Source organism: Schistocerca americana, chromosome 4, assembly GCF_021461395.2.
Source record: "Schistocerca americana isolate TAMUIC-IGC-003095 chromosome 4, iqSchAmer2.1, whole genome shotgun sequence".
NCBI lineage: Eukaryota > Metazoa > Arthropoda > Insecta > Orthoptera > Acrididae > Schistocerca > Schistocerca americana.
The window spans coordinates 426,067,690-426,088,887 of record NC_060122.1 but is presented as its reverse complement, the minus strand read 5'-3'; the positions used below and the strand labels follow the sequence as shown (position 1 = coordinate 426,088,887).

Genomic DNA, 21,198 nt, shown 5'->3' with positions numbered 1-21,198 from the left:
CACTCCCCCTTTCAATGAATTAGAGTTGGCTAGGGTTCGATAATACGATACATCAAATAAAGTTGTCATCAATCCGGAGACAGTTTTGAATACGCCAGTGCTTTATTAGGCATGGTCCTGTTGTAGATGGTATGTCGTTTCCTTCCTCCTACGTTTGTACTGACTTCATAGACAGATTTAGGGGTGTCTATTGCTTAAAGTTGATTCCGAACCACGGCGCAACTCGGTATTTTACACTGTCAGAGGTGAAAGAACGATAAGTGATAGATAAAAAAGACTGAAAGGGGATCGAACGCGAGACCTCTCGATTTGCCGCCTAGGACTTCAACAGTGAGACACCGAGTCAAATGTTCTAAGGTAATAAGAGTAACTTGCTTGCAGTGATGCTTAGTATATCACTTTAGCGTATATCACTTTTTATCAGCCTTCTTATTAGTTTGACGCGGCCCGTCACGAATTCCACTTCATCTCAGAGTATCACTTGCACCCATCGCCCCCAGTTATTTGTTGGATCCACTCCAATCTCTGCTTTCCTTGCATTTTTTACCCTCTACAACTCCTTCAAGTACCATGAGTTCCTCCTTCTCACTGATTCTGTCGAAAATCTCCTCATTTCTTTTACAGCAACATGTCTCAATCGCTTCGATTCTCATCTTTCCCACTTTGCGATAATAATAATTTAGACCATATAAACTGGAAATGCGCACTCGCCATTAATTGAAATTTCGTTATCTTACGTCTTCCAAATCTGTGGCATTGACATTATTCAACCATCCACTGCTTCCCTTGGAATCACAGCACTCTATGTCGCGCGCAGTCTGATGTTCTTAACGTAGTAGGTAACTGTCTTGCACATCCTGTAAATTGTATCGAGCATCCTTGAAACGCGCAAGCATGTTTTTGTAACAAGTGCACCTTAGCTTCCCTCGAATATCCGTACTATTTCTTATACACTACACGGTCATATAGCTGTGGGTTTATTCGAAATCTTTTCATATTTTTTCTTTTTTTACTGCGCTGCGGATGATCGTCCAAGTACGTCCAAGTACGTAATTATCTTTAGTATCCACTCCTCGGACCACGGTTCTCCGTTACCTTATTTCACTGGAGACGAAATTTGTACCTCCCTCTCCGACAAGGATGACGACTTTTGTGGCTCGACACCAGTTTCAGTTCGCTTTCACTTGTTAAGCACGTATCGTCATCACTGGACTCCTTATATACATTGTCCGCACAGTCGAACGTATACGACACCACACATTCCACTGATGTAGCACTGTTGTGAGTCACTTGTCGATTAAGCAGTTCAACTATGCTTCGTAGCCTCTAGCTGTGTTCACCATAGTCCTACCCGCTGTTGTCATTAGCACCCAATATTGTGGTTGCATGGTAGACAGTATGTGGGGCATCGAATGCCGTAAACATCATCGACCTTTTGCGACCTCACACTCAAGAGATTCCTTGTAATACGTGAGCTACACATGTGTCCTAATTAGACAATGTTGTCTGATCAGAGGTCACGAACTGGAGCTGAGCTTTCCTTTGCCCGGCTGTAGATCGGCATCCGTGCGGTGGCACTGCGGCCTGGGAGCAAGTGCGTGGCTTCACCAACGCCTCGTATTCGTCGTTGCGGAATGCAGCGAGGCATTTTTAACTTCTGTGGACTCGATGCGAGGTGCCGACTTCGTTACGGCACAGCGACCTTTGGACAATAACACACTTTATTCTCGAATGTAGGCGGACGCGATTGAATGAAACAGCGGTCCTCCCATTTGCACATTCACGTAACCTTAGTCTGCAGGTCTGTAGTCGTAGTGCTAAGTGAAATCTTGATAATGGTGAGTGCGTATTTCCATTTTATATGGTCTAAATTATTATTATGTTAAAGTGGAAAAGATGAGAATCGAAGCGATTGAGTATCGTTCAAATGGCTCTGAGCACTATGGGACTTAACATCCGAGGTCATCAGTCCCCTAGAAAGAACTACTTGAACCTAACTAAACTAAGGACATCACACATATCCATGCCCGAGGCAGGATTCGAACCTGCGATCGTAGCGCCCGCATCTCGTGGTCGTGCGGTAGCGTTCTCGCTTCCCACGCCCGGGTTCCCGGGTTCGATTCCCGGCGGGGTCAGGGATTTTCTCTGCCTCGTGATGGCTGGGTGTTGTGTGCTGTCCTTAGGTTAGTTAGGTTTAAGTAGTTCTAAGTTCCAGGGGACTGATGACCATAGATGTTAAGTCCCATAGTGCTCAGAGCCATTTGAACCGTTTGAACCATTTGCGATCGTAGCAGCAGCGCGGTTCCGGACTGAAGCGCTTAGAACCGCTCGGCGACAGATTCCGGCGAAGCGATTGTGACGTGTTGCTGTAAAAGAGTGTTGAAAGTTAGGAGGACTCGTAATGTAAGAAGTGAGGATATTCTCGACAGAATCAGTGAGAAGGGGGACTCATAGTACTTGAAGGAGCTGTAGAGGGTAAAAAGAAAAGCAGAGATTGGAGTGGATCCAACAAATAACCGGGGGCGATGGGTGCAAGTGATACTCTGAGATGAAGAGGAATTCGTGGCGGGCCACGTCAAACTAATAAGAAGGCTGACAAAAAGTTACGCTAAAGTGATATACTAAGCATTACTGTAAGCAAGCTACTCTTATACACAGGGAACTTCGGAATCGACCCGAAAATTTGTAGATGAGATAAACAAACTTATCCCATCATTCAGTAAGGAATTTGTTCATCTCCGACCTATCGGGAGTTGAAGAGAAAGTGCATGTGAAAGGAACTCTGGAAATTAGAGGTACCAAGAGAGTTGTTCAAGATCAACTAACATCAATGCCTTAACACATTCGTATTCATTTATGTCGAATATTAATCTGGATGGTAAATTGGCTGAAAAGTTATTTATTGTGCAGCGAGAAGTTGGGGATGCTCCACATGCTACGAGTCTTTCTTGTGTGCGTGATCTTGCAAGAGCAGTAGGGAATATTTACGTCACAATAAGTAAGAGTGGGAAAATGGGCGTAAGAGAACTACAACCAGGACATGAGCACTGCTTTTGGCCAATATCTGGTCAAAATAATTGCTTTTGCTTGATTTCTGGTCCTTTATAGCAAACTTTTCCTCCTAAAACGTGTGTGACATTGCAGTTCGTACAGCCTGGAACCACTAGACAAATTCAGCCTCCAGATGTTTGTTTTTTTTCCTTATCTATAAAACATAATATCGCACTATCTGCAGCTACGCCTTCAACGATAGTCAGTTCCACGGTAAGCTCCACGACAGACTGTTTCGCATTCGGTTGCGTGCTATCACATTCCATCGGTTATCACCACCCTGTTACACCAATATGATTATATATGCATCCTTTAAGAGTGGATACCTAGCTGAAAGTCTTGCACGTTTTGTAACTCCCGAAGGGTTCTAGGCGCTTCAGTCTGGAACCGCGCAACCGCTACGGTCGCAGGTTCGAATCCTGCCTTGGGCATGGATGTGCGTGATGTCCTTAGTTAGGTTTAAGTAGTTCTAAGTTCTAGGGGACTGATGACCTCAGATGTTAAGTCCCATAATGCTCAGAGCCATTTGAACCATTTTTGTAACTCCCAAGGGGCTCGCGTTCGATTTTTAAAATGCGAATCTTTGTGATCACTGTGCCCAGCGTTCGAGTTAAAGGTTTGTTTCGAACTTTTCTTGAATGTCGACGATGCCCATTTTATGAAGTGTAGACATGCATCCCATAGAAGGTTTATCTCTGCATCTCCCTTACTTTCATTTTCTGTCGCCCTCCTGATGCACATGGTGAGTCGTTAGCAGCAAATATTTTTCCTGTCGTAATTGTTGACACAACACTTTGAAACGAACCTTACTAAAGACTGAACTTGCGACCACTCACTCAACGTGTTCCTAGTTAGACTGAACTGTCATTCTGAAATTTGTACTTCAAGAGAAAAGTTTGATAAATGTGTGCGACAAGTGATGCTTTAATATTCAAAGAGAGGTGTAAATATTTGGCACATTCTTGTGGCAATGGATTGTATGAAGATAAGTATACCTTTTTATCATTCTTGTAACAAGTGACTTATTCCATGTGTTACAGTTCCACTCCATATTCCAGAGAAGTCAAAGAGCTCACAGTTATACTGGACGACTGTAGTTTCGTCAGGTCATTACACGTAGTGCTTCTGTTCTTTCTTTTCTTAACCGGAGGACCTGCCCCTTTCCTTCTCGCTCTACTCAACCTCCTCTCGTTTATTGATTCTATCTGTGCACTCGAGGACTTTGCCGGGTTTGTTGTTGGCAGCACCTACGGCCAGGCTATGGATGGGCGCTTTTATCAGACTAGAATGGTCTTTGCTGCGTGCCATCCCGCTGGCGAATCCATGTGGGCAGGCCCTCAGGTGTCCTGTGCGTTTATTTTAACTTATTCAGAGATAAATCATTTATATTTATCTTCTCTTACTTACAAGGAAACAACCCAACTCTAGCTCATATTTTAAGAAGAATAAAGCGCACTTCCAAGACGTCAGACCCAGAAATCGAAGCCGTCGATAATTTGGATCATGTTTCTGATAGAAGTCATTTAACCTTCCGAATTTACTGGTTTTAAACATGCATGCGCACTACATATCTCTCGGCCCGCCCCACTGCAGCCGCCTAATGCTCGTACGGGAACTACTGTACAACGGAGTGAATAAGATGTTTAAGAAGTACTGTTTTGGCGTGGGTGACATTCTTTGTTCACCGAGTCAAAGTGCGCGGTTTCTAGCCTCCAGCTGGTGCCAGAGGTACACTACTGGCCATTAAAATTGCTACACCACGAAGATGACGTACTACAGACGCGAAATTTAACCGACAGGAAGGAGATGCTGTGATATGCAAATGATTAGCTTTTCAGAGCATTCACATAAGGTTGGCGCCGGTGGCGACACCTACAACGTGCTGACATGAGGAAAGTTTCCAACCGATTTCTCATACACAAACTGCAGTTGACCGGCGTTGCCTGGTGAAACGTTGTTGTGATGCCTCGTGTATGGAGAAGTGCGTACCATCACGTTTCCGACTTTGATAAAGGTCGGATTGTAGCCTATCGCGATTACGGTTTATCGTATCGCGACATTGCTGCTCGCGTTGGTCGAGATCCAATGACTGTTAGCAAAATATGGAATCGGTGGGTTCAGGAGGGTAATACGGAAGGTCGTGCTGGATCCCAACGGCCTCGCATCACTAGCAGTCGAGATGACAGGTATCTTATCCGCATGGCTGTAACGGATCGTGCAGCCACGTCTCTATCCCTGAGTCAACAGATGGGGACGTTTGCAAGACAACAACCATGTGAACGAACAGTTCGACGATGTCTGCAGCAGCATGGACCATCAGCTCGGAGACCATGGCTGCGGTTACCCTTGATACAGACAGGAGCGCCTGCGAGGGTGTACTCGACGACGAACCTGGGTGCACGGATGGCAAAACGTCATTTTTTCGGATGAATCCAGGTTCTCTTTACAGCATCATGATGGTCGCATCCGTGTTTGACGACATCGCGGTGAACGCATATTGGAAGCGTGTATTCGTCATCGCCATGCTGGCGTATCACCCGGAGTGATGGTATGGGTTGCCATTGGTTACCCGTTTCGGTCACCTCTTGATCACATTGACGGCACCTTGAACAGTGGACGTTATATTTGAGATGTGTTACGACCCGTGGCTCTACGCTTCATCGATCCCTACGAAACCCTAATTTCAGAAGGATAATGCACGACAGCATGTTGCAGGTCCTGTACGGGCCTTTCTGGACACAGAAAATGTTCGACTGCCGCCCTAGCCAGCTCATTCTCCAGATCTCTCACCAATTGATAACGTCTCATCAATGGTGGCCGAGCAACTGGCTCGTCACAATACGCCAGTCACTACTCTTGATGAACTGTGGTATCGTGTTGAAGCTTCACGGGCAGCTGTACCTGTACACTTCATCCAAGCTCTGTTTGACTCAATGCCCAGGCGTATCAAGGCCGTTATTACGGCCGGAGGTGGTTGTTCTGGGTACTGATTTCTCAGGATCTATGCACCCAAATTGCGTGAAAATATAATCAGATGTCAGTTCTAGTATAATATATTTGTCCAATGAATACCCGTTTATCATCCGCATTTCTTCTTGGTGTAGCAATTTTAATGGCCAGTAGTGTATTTTTGTTTGAAACACTTTCATGTTGCGATGTAGTGTAAATGAATAAAAAGAACGAATCTGTCATTAAAGAAGTAGCGTAGAAGTATTCAGCTTTTAACAGCGATGTTGTGCACTATTTTCTTTGGATTTTAAAGCTGATACTGTTAATGTGAAGCAAACTTGCAGGACATTTGCTACTCTTTAACGTGATTGGCGTGATTAAATTGTTAATAAAAACTCATTACCTACACGTCATGACAGTTCTGCGTTTGGCTAGGTCAGGAGTGGGCAAGTAGCGGCCCATAGGCCACATGCCGCCTACCCACGGTTTCTGTGTGGCCTGCCAGGACCGCCAGAAAAATCCATCTTGAATCAAGATTTCATTCCCGTGCGCGACTGAAAATTTCTACTAGGTCGTCCACGTCAATACGTATGTGTAGTGTAGAGGTTTCCCGGTTGACCCGATTTATTGTCCGTGCAACAATAAATATGTAAATTTCCAACTTCAGCGAAACCATGAACCCTCCGAAAAAACAAAAAATCAGTGATGGATGACGTCTGTTTAGTGAAGATATGCACGTACACATCATGCTGAAAAAGTGTTTGAGACCAAACAGCTAAGGTATCAGTTTTCTGCTTACCCCTGACGACAGAAGCAGTGTACCCAGTCTGTCTGCATACAGAGTAAATTCGGCGTGTAACTATGATAAAATGTCCTAAATGTTAGCAGAGTGTGTATCTGAGGCGGAACAGGGGAACCAGCCCGGCATTCACCTATTGGGATGTAGAAAACCGCCTAAAAATGGCATCTAGGTTGGTCGGCACAGCGATCCTTCGTCGGTGATCCGCCAGGCGGATTTGATCGGAGCTTAGCATGCCACTCCAGCTCGAAAGCGGTCGCGTTAACACAAACGGCTACCCAGACGAATAACGAACACGTTTTATTTGTTAATATAGGCAATAAAGCGATGTGTTTATTTTATTATGAAACGATAGCCCTACTTAAGGAGTGCAACCTGAAACGACATAGTAATGCAAAATATAGTGAATTTCGCTACAAATTACGCAAAATAAAAGCTACGGAGTATGTGAAAATCCGGAAGAAGCGACAATCTTTATTTACAAAGCAATCAACACTTCAAAATAGCACTACAGAAGCAAGTTTTATGGTAGCCTGTAATCTTGATAAACAAAAGGCATTTGATGAGAGCACAGGTAACGAAGACGTTGCACAATTACTCATCTTTATCCATGCAATTAATGAAAATTTCGTCATCACACAGAAATTACTTGGTGTAGAATCGGTGAAAAATAAAACCAGTAGTCAGGACCTGTTTGAGTATACTGTCAATTGTATGTAAAAAGGTGGTCTGTCCTGAAACAAAATAGCCAGTACTATTACAGATAGGGACAGAGCTTTCAGTGGGAAAAATATAGCTATGTTTCAACTTTTTTTAAAAAAAAGAAAGAAAAGAAAAAAAACAAGTTTCAAGCACAAGGCACAGATAATGATGTCTTGTCTTTTCACTGCATTTTGCATCATGAGAGCGTTTGTAAACCTGTACTGGACGAAAAGCAAGTGGCAGATTGTATTGTTGATGTCGTGAACACAACCAGAACAATGGCACTCCACCACTGACATTTCGAAACTTTTCTTGAGGGTGTGCAGACAGAGTGTTAAGACGTAATTTACAACAACAGTGTTGGTGTTCTGAAGAGTCTGGGTATTTCAGAATGATATTCTCTTGTTTCTCAAAGCGAAGGAGACATCTAATGATTTGCTTAGAAATATGGGATATGAGGAATGGAGATATGAGAGATGATGTTTGCAGTTGATATATTTGAGAAATTGAATGAACTGGATGTAAAATTTCATGGAAAGTAATTGTTTGCACATGAAATGGGGAAGCATGTAAAATCCTTCAAAGCAAAAGTAGGTCTATTTGCAAGGCAAATATATTTTTGTCATTTCAGTTTCTTAGTGTAATAGAAAGGGCTTTTGCTGATATTAGAGATCGTTGCAGAGTTTGAAGGAAGAGGTAGCAAGAAGATTTCAAGGCTTAAGAAAAATTACGCCTCAATTCAATTTTCTCTCTATCCGATCACTGCTGATATTTCCAAGTGCCGCCTGAACTTACTGACATGCAGTCCGACTGCATTGTGAAATAAAAATTAAATCTGTGACATAAGCTCACTTTTACAAATCTTTACCTGCTGAAAAATTTTCGTGTACGAAGAAATTTGCTGTAAAAATATTCTCTATATTTGGGTCATTAAATTAAATGTATTTGAAGCTGTAAATAGTAAGAAATTAACACGATATATAAACCGAATAAAATTTCCAATATTTATTTTATTTATATTTATTGATTTTTATGGTAGAATTTACACCTTTTCTAATACGCAAAGTTAACTAATGAACGCAACCATTTTAAAAGGGCGGCCCACATCTAACCTCCGCTTCTTCCACAAAATGGCCCTCAAGCCAAAAGAAGCAAAAGCTTTACCTCAGATTGATACATTTACCCTTCTCCCTCATCCCTGAAAGTTTATAACATCATCACGGAACCACCCTATATATGTGCGTGAGGTTGGCATATTACGTGCTCACGTTAGTTACCAATTTTTCGCATAAAATAACATGTGTTGTCAACAAGATTTCAGATCTGTTTGGGTAGGTGTATCCACCTTCCCCCAGTTTTTACGTATATTATTTTCCAAGTTTCTTAGATACCGTTTGGAAAGTAAGGTAGCGTGAAAATGGTCTAAAAATGCCAAGGAATTCTAGAAAAGTACACGCTAACTGGGTCTCAAAGGCACGTCACTCAAAAGTCAATTAAGTAACATGCTAGTTCTGTTATGTGTTGCTCTGTAAAGTTTCATCATAGAAAACAGCCTCCAAGCGACATATACAATAAGAAAAACGATATGTGCACTGGGCGATACATCTGTCTGAAAGCTGGCTCGAGGACATCGTGATTTATGACTGGTCCCATGTGGTCTCTGCTTGGCAGTGTCACTGGCAGTATACCCGAGTTAAGTAACTTGAAAAATATTTCTCGGGACTGCTATCGTAAAAATAAATACTCACTGATGACTACTACTTGCAGACGGGGACATTCCAATACTGGGTTCGATACGATGCTTGATTTCGATACTAATGCTTAAAATCCCATCAAAACCTTTCTGATATCGGTACCGAAGCCATCGCTAGTTATTAATTGTTTATGTGTCTTTAAACCTGTCTACAATACAACAGCAAGTATTTGGAATAAAAGGCAAAGTATGAAAACTATACTACGTTTCCATAAACCAACAAGCAAATAAAAGCCTTGATAAAATTTATGCTAATTTTACTGCAGTGTATGAGGAAATGTTAATTTTTAAGACAAAAGCACTCATTTCAGAAATATTTTTAAAACAAAGCATTCATTTTCAATATGAGGAAAAATATGGGAATTAAGCTACATTTACATGAATGAAATGAAATATAAAATCAATACTCGAATCACATTTCCATGGTAGTTGAATACGTTGGTGAAATTTGGTATGTTCAAAATGGCTCTGAGCACTATGGGACTTAACATCTGAGGTCATCAGTCCCCTAGAACTTAGAACTACTTAAACCGAACTAACCTAATGACATCACACACATCCATGCCCGAGGCAGGATTCGAACCTGCGACCGTAGTGGTCGCGCGGTTCCAGACTGAAGCGCCTAGAACCTCTCGGTCACACCGGCCGGCATTTGGTATGTTATAGACTGTATGTTATAGACTGTAAGCGGTATGTAAATTTTACGACTGCATTTGTTTCCTGTGTGGCACAAGTATACGGCACAGATTTTAATTATCTTTAAATTAGCGATAAAAGGTTATTATTTGCTCTAACGCCATGCAGTTCTTCTGACACCGATACATGATTTTTCCTATGATCTATGTAATGACCGAATACTTCGAACTGGTACTGTTATCATAGATATCGATACAAAAGTAATGGTACTTACTCATATCGGTAATATCGGAATGTCTGTAGATGCAGGCGTAAATCGGCCAGTGTCGGAAATTTGTCGAATGGAGAAAACGTTTTCGGTTAACTTGCCGCATCAAATTCGATTAAAATCCCAAGCTTTCGATGACTGCTTCCATCATTATCATCAGGGACTAAGTCTGTCATGAAAATGGCGAAGCTTCCACTTTTATGTCCGATTGGTTAGGTGGCGTCCTCTCCAGCCCCAGATTATGTTTGCACTCGCTGTCCTCCCTGACTTGCACCGCCAACACTTACATCAGGCGACGAACTATGAGAAATCTTGTTCTGAGATTTTTTTTTATAAAAAGTGCACTTTCACATTTTGTCAACTACAGATACCGTCCTCGGGGTAAAAAAGTACGAACCTCGCCAATTTCACGATACACTTACGAGGACAACACGGCAAGTGCCAAACCTGATTTCCCTGATTCGGTAAAAGAGGGGTCAAAATACGCGAACATGTGTCTCAGCTTATCCATAGATACTCGATCTTATCCGAGAAAATGAAGGTCAAAGTTTATGACATAATTTAGATGCCTTTTAGCGAGCACGTATTTAACTGAAGCGATAGTACGGTGGCTAGTGTTGCGCTTTACACTTTGGCGGCCCATGTTCGAAACTCGATTATTATTTTTCTTTTCGTTTTTCTTTTATCTACCCATCTCCGTAGAAGATTACTACACTAACGTTTTCCAACGTATATTGAAATAACATTGTCCTTATACGCCTACAAATTGTGTGTCTAATGATTAAGCAAAAAACAATAAGTGAATGAAAATATTATTTGAAATAGTTTTCCGCGAAATTCTTGTATTGTATCTTGATTCATAACCAGCTGCAAGCACAAGTTTTCGGAAAAGTGATCTGTAAAGCGTTAGTTGCCCCGAAATTATTGCCAACGCTTGAAGTGTTCAGCAATGTTAAAATTTATTTCCCGAGTGTGATTCATACGAAGAAATGTTACTGCGGAAAACCTGCCTCTGCTCGTGGTGTTCGAAACTTCTATGTTTCGAATGTTTCTTCGATCGGTATACTCCAAAGGAATGTACCTGATATTCCTGAACAATAAACATAAGAATGAATTATAAGAATTAATATAAGAATTGATTTAAGAATGAAGTGTAAGAATACGATAATTGAAAAAGATTGTATTCCTTGATAATACCGTACTCGTACACACACATATTTTATAATAAATGTAATTTTGCAGCTAATACAATGCCGTTGTATCCCATAACGTGATGAGAAATATTCGTGCAGTAACCGCCTACGAGCATGGGTAGAAAATGGGAAAGAAATAAAGTGAAACCTTTCGAACGCTAGCCACTGCGCCGCCATTTCCGCTCAGAGTATCGCGGGCTAAAAGGCTGCTAAATTACGTTGAAAACATTGACTGCCTTTTTCTCAAAAATGTTGGAGTATCTACGTGTAAGCCGAGACACGTGTTCGCTTTTTTTGAAACTTCTTCGACTGAGTGAATTCTCTGAGAAATCGGGTTATGACCCTTGCCGTGTTCTCCTCGTTAAGCCCTAACGACGATGATGGTGACAACATCGAAAGCTTGCGCTTTATTTCGAATACGACGCGGAAAGTTAACGGAGAATTTTTTACTCAAGACCTCCATCACGAAAGGCCTCATAATCATACGATCTTTCCCTACAGGCAGGACATAGCGTGCAGCGCCATTCGGCTGCAGAAGCTGCGTCTTAGTCACAGCTGCTCAGTAATCTGGCTTTAGTACAACGCTGTCGTGATGAGATTTTGCCAAGGTTCTCAGTGGTCAAATACCAAATAAGAACTGCTGCAGTGAATAGAATTTTACGGAAAGCGGTCATGATACCGTCAAGGAAAGGATGCATTACACGAGATATAAACTTAATGCAAACGCACACTTATTATTTGGTTGCCATCTGTTTCCGTCGGCAGCTCTCTCACCATGGGACTGGGAATGGGTAGAAACGACTCTGGCAGTACATCAACGAGCTAATTTAAACAAGACAACGGCGAAACAGGCTGTTATATTTGAGCGCCTTACCCATGAGCAAGGGAATGGTGGGTGCAGTGGCGTTGACAAAATTGTCATCTTCTTCTTCGAGAACCTTCTCGCAGCAACCGCCGCAATTCTGAGTAAAGGCCTGAACTTTGCTCGAGCTCCACGAATGCTGCAACTTGCCTAGATGATCAGTGTAGTGGCACAGGAAGCAAGAGCGGAGGTAAGGCTCGCTGCCATCCTTATTTTAGTGGTAATCAAGCCCCTCTAAGTTTTATATTGGTAGGGTGAAAAACAAGAACTGAAATTGTTGGAGGGGGATGAAGAGTCAGTAGTCTTACTGGCGGACAAAATAATGCTACAGTTATTCTCAAAGCTCCAGATTATCATAGGGCAGTGTGTCTATTATTGGAAGATAGCTCATATCAGATTCTTTAAACGGGAACACATGGGAGCTACTAAAGAACGCTGTGTCTAAATTGAAATTTTCACTCTGCAGTGGAGTGTGCGCTGATATGAAACTTCCTGGCAGGTTAAAACGACGTGTTGTGAGTCGTGCTTGGGTAGCTCAGTTGGTAGAGCACTTGCCCGCAAAAGACAAAGGTCCTGATTTAGAGTCTCGGTCCGGCACACAGTTTTAATCTGCCAGGAAGTTTCAACGCTGTGTCTCTCTGACAAACCTGTGGTTCACTTAACGCCAAGAGCACCTGCCCACCCACGATGTACAGTCTGACGAAAAGATACAAAGATGCATACCACTGAGACCAATTATCTGTGCCACTGGCTCTCCTACACACCGTCTGGAATGGTATTTAACTAAGTTTTTGACACCTGTAGTTGGCCACTGGAGACATTGTATCAAGAACTCACAAATGTTTATAGATATCATGAAGCAGGCGATTATAACCCAAGAGAATTTATAATCAGCCTTGACATGATCTCCCTTTTCATGAAGATATCAGTGAAAGATACATTTAAACTACTGGTGCTAATTTCTCCCCTGAGATTTTAAAATTGTTTGAACACACCTTGATAACCACATTTTTTCGACAGTGGAAAGTATTATAAAATGATTGATGGAACAGGCGTGGATTCGGCACTGTCAGAAGCCATTTCTAATTTTTTCATGGCGTTTTCGAAGAACAAGCGTTGAACATTGTCCCCCTATGTCCTGCTGCTTCTTCAGATATGTTGACGATACTTTTTTAATCTCGTCATGTGGTAGTGACGCGCTGCAGCAGTTCGGCGACCAGATGAACAGCATACATCCAAACGTAAGACTCACGGGCGAGATGGTGGAGGAAGCCAAGCTGCCTTCCTTAGATGTATTGCTCGAACGGAAAGCAGATAAACTTTGCCATTCTGTGTATCGAAATCGAAGTATATAGATCTATATATCTGCAGACGTAGCTAACGAGAGAGATATGCTAAACATCCTAATATCCATGGCTAGGATTACTTCACACAAGGGCCACCTCGGCTCCGAATTAATCATATCCATGATATTAGATCAACACTCTTGAAGAATCCATGGTGTGATGCCATTCATCAAAGCCAGGAGGACCAACACATGATGCACTTTCCATTCTATGGTGAGCAACTAGTAAAACACGCAAGCAATCTGCCCAGTCTTCCACCCACCAACGAAAAATTAAAGAAACGTAGCGACCTGTTATCGCTAATCTCAGCTTGGGAGTACCAGAGATTTATAACATCCCTTGCGAGTACCAATATGACAGTAGTTACATGGTGCATGACATATCGAATACTGCCGATCGCTGCGTTGAACATCAACGTCACCTTAAATACAGGAATTTAGAGACATCAAAGGTGGCTGAGGATAGCCTGTTAAATAAACACAGCCGGCCGAAGTGGCCGTGCGGTTAAAGGCGCTGCAGTCTGGAACCGCAAGACCGCTACGGTCGCAGGTTCGAATCCTGCCTCGGGCATGGATGTTTGTGATGTCCTTAGGTTAGTTAGGTTTAACTAGTTCTAAGTTCTAGGGGACTAATGACCTCAGCAGTTGAGTCCCATAGTGCTCAGAGCCATTTGAACCAGCCAAATAAACACAGGGTTATGTTTGAACACACGAGAATTCCAGCTCACACTTAGAACTATTGGCTCTTTTTGATGAGGCATGTAATGTGAATTACACTATGTGATAAATCCATACGTGTTATAAAAATGGCTGTATGTTCCACAGATCTTACTAAATCACTGGCCAATTTCAACCGCACGTGGTACACATGTCACTCACTTATGCGACTGTAGGCTTTCCCGGCGTAAACTATTGATGAAGGTTTCTCGGGTCTCCAGCCGGGTGGTCGCGTTGGTTCAAATGGCTCTGAGCACTATGGGACTCAACTGCTGAGGTCATTAGTCCCCTAGAACTTAGAACTAGTTAAACCTAACTAACCTAAGGACATCACACACATCCATGCCCGAGGCAGGATTCGAACCTGCGACCGTAGCGGTCTCGCGGTTCCAGACTGAAGCGCCAGAACCGCGCGGCCACTTCGGCCGGGTGGTAGCGTTGATATCTCGCGACGTTTCGGGAAGTGTCATACTAGCCATCTTCGGAGACCCGAGAAACCTTCATCAATGTCACTCACTGTCTGCAAAGACAGGGAGGGAGGGGATGTAGTGTAGCACAAGATCCGCGAATAACCAAAATTTATTCATACAGCGCTTAAGAATGAGAGCACTTAATGACTTATAACAAGCTTTACATGTAATTTCACACCTTTACGAAACTTTTTCTTGCTGACAACCCACACTAAATAGTGAAACGATAAAAGTTTATCGCTTACTGCATTTTCACTGTTCATGCAGTACAGCCTGAAGCACGACGTTTTAATTTCTTACTTCTTTTCTACTAACGCTATTCGCAACAGATTATGCAGACCGTATTCAAATGGTTCAAATGGCTCTGAGCACTATGCGACTTAACTTCTGAGGTGGCTCTGAGCACTATGGGACTTAACATCTATGGTCATCAGTCCACTTCTGAGGTCATCAGTCGCCTAGAACTTAGAACTAATTAAACCTAACTAACCTAAGGACATCACACACATCCATGCTCGAGGCAGAATTCGAACCTGCGACCGTAGCGGACGCTCGGTTCCAGACTGTAGGGCCCAGAACCGCACGGCCATTCTGGCCGGCCGCAGACCGTATTCTCATATACCACTGGATGTACCAGAAAAATTACATTATTGTACGACACATAGATCATATGTATTCATAAACACAGAGGTGCATGAAAAAACTGCCCCATCATGCATGACATTTAAATTTATTACTTCTTTGCTACTAACTCTATCCGCAACGCATTTCACAGGCAGTATACACATATGCCCTTGTATGTACCTACAAAAATACATAGTTTTACGGCATACAGTTCAGGGGATATGACATCAAATTCTGAGATGCGTGGAAAACTGCTGCATCGTGCATAACGTTTTAATTTGTTACTTCCTTAGTACACGTTTCGTATGCGGTATACACAGAAGCCGCCGAAAATAACACCATTTTACAGCACATAGTTCAGGAGATATGAAGTCATAAAAACTAAACTGCACGAAATCGAAACCACAAGGCAAAATTCGCTAGAGATACAGTAGAAACATGTGTGCATGTATGTGTGAAATATGTGTGACATGTAAGCGGACATTGGCGCAGGTAAAAATCTCCTCTTGACGATCTGGACAGAGAGAGGGGCAGGTGGTGATAGAGAGAGGAGGGGTGAGGCGGAGGAAGTGGACAAGTATGGAAATGGAGATGGACAGAGAGAAGGGGAAGCACAGGACTGACCAATATAATTTGAATAAATACATACGGGGGCAATGCCAGGTGCTCAGCTAGAACACTGGTTATGCCCTAAACAACGCATCGAAACGTGCACTTGATAAAGAAAGAGCACAGAGGAAGACTGCCGGATTTTATAGCCGAATATAAATGGTGGCCCTATAAGCGAGAAAGGACAGCGAGTGCATATGCAATCTATGGACGTAGAGGGAGGGAGCCACCTCGGCATGCGCTATTCCCCATGACGTAATGTTGCCTGCCAGACGCCTTCCCCTGGATATAAAAATTAGAGCCTTGCAAGTTTTGTGATAGCCAGACTTACTGCCTGATGACGGAAGGGACGGCTATCATCTACCGCTGACGCGACAAGTTATCCAATGATTCTGCCGCAAAAGGCGCAGCAGATTTGTCAATTGTAATATTAGCTAACATATCTAAAACGCATGTTTGTAAGTCGGCCGTAGTTGCTAATTCGATTTCCATTCCTTTACATCCACTCGCGAGACACGCCTAACTAAGCTTTTTAACTGTCACCTCACGAAAATAAAGTTACATACCTAATTTTTTGTTTGTTTGCAGGTGACAAAAATCATGGAATACCGATATGCACATATACAGAAGGCGGTAGTACCGCAACACAAGGTATGAAAAGGCAGTGCATTGCTGGAGCTGTCATTTGTACTCAGGTGATTCACGTGAACAGGTTTCCGACATGATTATGGCCGCACGACTGGAATTAACAGACTTAGTACGTGGAATGGTAGTTAGACGCATGAGACATTGTTAGGAAATTCAATATTCCGAGATCTACAGTGTCAAGAGTGTGACGAGAGTACCAAATTTCAAGTATTATCTCGCACGGACAACGCAGTGGCCGACAGCCTTAACTCAACGTGCGAGAGCAGTGGCGTTTGCGAAGAGGCGTCAGCGCTAACACACAAGCAACCGCAGAAATCGATGTCCACCGTACGACGAACGTATCCGTTAGGACAGTGTAGTGTATGGCAGTAGACGACCGGCGCGAGTGCCTTTGCTAACAGCACGACATCATCTGCAGTGCCACTTCTGGGCTCGTGATATCAGTAGGACCCTAGACGACTGGAAAACCGTAGCCTCGTCAGATGAGTCCCGATTTCAGTTGGTGAGAGCTGGTGGTAGCATTTGAGTGTGGCGCAGGCTCCACCAAGCCATGGACCCAAGTTGTCAAATGTGTGTTCAAATGTGTGTGAAATCGTATGGGACCTAACTGCGAAGGTCATCAGTCCCAAAGCTTACATACTACTTAACCTAAATTGTCCTAAGAACAAACACACACACCCATGCCCGAGGGAGGGCTCGAACCTCCGCCGGGACCAGCCGCACAGCCATGACTGAAGCGCCTCAGACCGCTCGCCTAATCCCGCGCGGCCCCAGTTTGTCAACAAGGCACTGCACAAGCTAGTGGTGGCTCCACAAAAGTGTGGACTGTGGAATGGACTGGGTCCTGTGGTGCAAATGAAACGATCATTGGCCGGAAATGGTTATGTTAGAATACTTAGAGACCACTTACAGTCATTCATGGACTTCGTATTCCCAAGCAACGATGGAATTTTTATGGATGACAGTGCGCCGTGTCCAAGGACCGAAGTTGTCACGACTGGTTTGAAGAACATTCTGGACAATTCGAGCGAATAATCTGGTCACCCAAGTCGCCCGATATGAATCCCACCGTGCAACTGTGGGACATATTCGAGAGGTTAGTTCGTGCACAAAATCCTGCTTCGGCAACGCTTTCGCAATTATGGACAAATATAAGATACTAGAGATATCCCAAGAATTTGGTCCCCTCAGTTTATCAGCAGTCCGGATACACACTGGTGTACCCCTGCCAAAGTTTCGTAACAGGCCTCTAGAGCAGCCAAAGTAAAACGGAGCTGAACACAGACATTCGAAGGGTAATACCGTTTTAATAACTAAATATACTGAAATCGTATGGCATGAACAGCTGGGAGACCCCGAAGGCGCCATGTCACGGATTGCGTGGTCGCTTCCGCCGGAGGTTCGAGTCCTCCCTCGGGCATGAGTGTGTGTGTCGCTCTTAGCATAAGTTAGTTTACGTTAGTCTGAGTAGTGTGTAAGTCTAGGGACCGATGACCTGAGTAATTTGGTCCCTTAGGAATTCACATACATTTGAACATTTGAGACCCCGGAGGGCGGGTTCGGTTCAAATGGCTCTGAGCACTATGGGACTTAACATCTGAAGTCATCAGTCCTCTAGAACTTAGAACTACTTAAACCTAACCAACCTAAGGACATCACACACATCCATGCCCGAGGCAGGATTCGAACCTGCGGCCGTAGCAGTCGCACGGTTCCAGACTGAAACGCCTAGAATCGCTCGGCCACCGACGCCGTCGGCGAGTTCGGTAATCCACGCTGAGGTTCAGATAAATCTGAGTAACCTGAATGTGGAAGAACGAAGTGGACGACCGTCTCTCCGTGAAGAATTGGGATTCGTAAGGCAAGTGGAGGCCTTGCTGCCGGAATACAGGGTTACCTCAGTCGAGGCGACAGTGGAAAAAGTAACTTTAGTACAATTAAACATTACGTAGGTCGCCACCTGCTGGGCTTTGCGACTGCTCACACATATTGAAAAAGCCGGCCGAAATAAGGCAGCATCGGAAATGTTGTATCAAGCTAATCAAGACGAGTCTTTCATCCACCTAATCACCTTGAGCGAATGCTGGGTGAGTCAAAGAAGCAAAGGAAGCAGTATTCGTTTCACCATCGGCGGAAGAAGTAGAGACCCAACCATCATCGGACAAGGTGATGCTGAGCATTTTTGTAACTGCCATGCTTTGGTGCTAATAGATTTTGCTCACAAGGGGCAAACTGTCACAGGAGTAAATTGCCGAAATTCCCTGAACAAGTTACACTGAGGTGACAAAAGTCACTGAATACCTCCTAATATTGTGTCGGACCTCCTTTTGCCCGGAGTAGTGCAGCTACTCGATGTGGCATGGACTCCACAAGTCGTTGTAAGCCCCTGCAGAAATACTGAACCATACTGTCTGCAGCCGTCCATAATTGCGGAAGTGTGGCCAGCGCAGGTTTATGTGCACTAGCTGACTTCTAAATTACTGTATATCGCATAAATGTTCGGCGGGACTCATGTCGGGTGGCCTGGGAGGCCAAATCACTCACTCGAATTGTCGAGAACGTTCCTCAAACCAATCGCGAACAATTGTGGCCTGGTGACATGGCGCATTGCCATCCAAAAAATTCCATCGTTGTTTGGGAACAAATGGTCTCCTAGTAGCCAAATACAACCATTATCGTCAACGATCGGTTCAGTTGGAGCAGAGGACCTAGACCGTTCCATGTAATCACAGCGCACACCACTAAGAAGTCACCACCAGCTTGCACAGTGCGTTATTGAACCCATACCTTTGTGGGGTCGGCGCCACACTCGAACCCTACTACCACTTTTTACCAACTGAAATCGGGAAGAACAGGCCACGGTTTTCTAAGGTCCAACCAATATGGCCAAGAGTCTAGGAGAGGCGCTGAAGGCGATGTCGTGCTGTTAGCATAGGCACTAGCGTCAATCGTCTGCTACCATAGCCCATTAACGTCAAATTTCGGCTCACCACCCAAGCGGATACGTTCGTCGTACGTCCAACATTGATTTCCGCAGTTATTTCACGCACTGTTGCCTGTCTGTTAGCACTAACAATTCTACGCCAACGCCACTGCTCTCGGTCGTTAAGTGAGGGCCGTCGTCCACTGCGCTGTCCATGGTGAGAGGTAATGCCTGAAATTTGGTATCCTCGGCACACCCTTGACACTGTGGATCTCGGAATGTTGAATTCCCGGACGACCTCCGAAATGGAATGTCGCATACGTTTAGCTCCACCTACCATTGTCTGTTAATCGCCGCCGTGCTGCGGGAATCACGTCGGAACACTTTTCCCATGGATCACCCGAGTACAAATGGTTTCAAATGGCTCTGAGCACTATGGGACTTAACGACCCGAGTACAAATGACAGGTCCGTCAATACCTTGTGTTCGTGATACTACCGCCGTACCGCATAGCATATCACAATCCCATTACTTTTCTCACCTCAGTCAACATGAAGGGACGCTGGAAACGGTCCAAGGTAGTGTTTATGCATCACGACGACTCCCCAACTCATTCTGGATAGGGCATAGTCAGACATGCTGCTTCTTTGCCTCACCAACCGTATTTACCTGACATGGAAAGGCAGAGATGTCATCACTCGGGTGAAGACACCATTGCGTGGCAGACATTTCCAGAATGACGACGAGCTGATGTACTTCGTGAATCGCATCCTGAACAGCCGAAATGCAGACTTGTGCAAGCGAGGTCTGCAACAAATTATCCAACGCTGGAAAATGCGTCTCACTGAACGCTGAGTGTGTAGAGAAGGGCTAACATCAACATCGAATTTCATGTAAGCAGGATGATGTTCTGCAGGAGAGTACTCTCTGCCCCCACCGCCCGGTACTTTCCTCCGCGACGTCGGCAGCCGAGCATCCAGCGCAACAGGTAGAGCAGTGCGTCAGAGTACGTGACTCACCTTACACGGCCTGGCAGCGCTCGCGGCTGCCACCGCCCGCCGCGCCGGCAGCGGACACGGCAACTGGTCGCCTGCGTCCGCCTGTCGTGTGCGTGGCAGCCCCGCCGCGTGGGTGGCCACCTGGCGGCTGCGAGCCATTGTGCGGCGTGGCGCGGCGCGGCGCAGCTGGCGGCCATCTTTTAGGCGGCGTCGCGGCACGCGCCAAGTATTTTGAAGCGGCGTCTGCGCCAGCTGCTGCTGCCGCTACGACGCCCACCGCCCGGGGTGCCCGCTGGAAGAACGAGTCCGTCTCAGTAAACGACTCATCCCGGCAGGTGCGCCGTACAAAGAGCCCACTCATCACAAATACCAGCGACACCCAGGCGGGGCGGGTACAGCTCGGTTACTCACACGTATAGTAAACACACTGTCGGAAAAAATATAACATGCTCAAGGACAAGGTACACTACTGGCCATTAAAATTGCTACACCAAGAAGAAATGCAGATGATAAAAGGGTATTCATTGCACCAATATATTATACTAGAACTGACATGTGATTATATTTTCATGCAATTTGGGTGGATAGATCCTGAGAAATCAGTACCCACAACAACCACCTCTGGCCGTAATAACGGTCTTGATACGCCTG

At 44.4% G+C, this 21,198-nt stretch overlaps 1 long non-coding RNA gene across 1 annotated transcript in view; it reads right to left on the bottom strand.

Moving 5' to 3' along the window:
• The window catches only part of LOC124613978, a 110,683-nt gene extending 90,061 nt beyond the window's left edge, over positions 1–20,622 (bottom strand). The window contains exon 1 of the long non-coding RNA XR_006979669.1: positions 20,569–20,622. This is a non-coding gene — a long non-coding RNA (uncharacterized LOC124613978). The remainder of the gene's footprint in view (positions 1–20,568) is intronic.
• Positions 20,623–21,198: the final 576 nt, after the last annotated feature.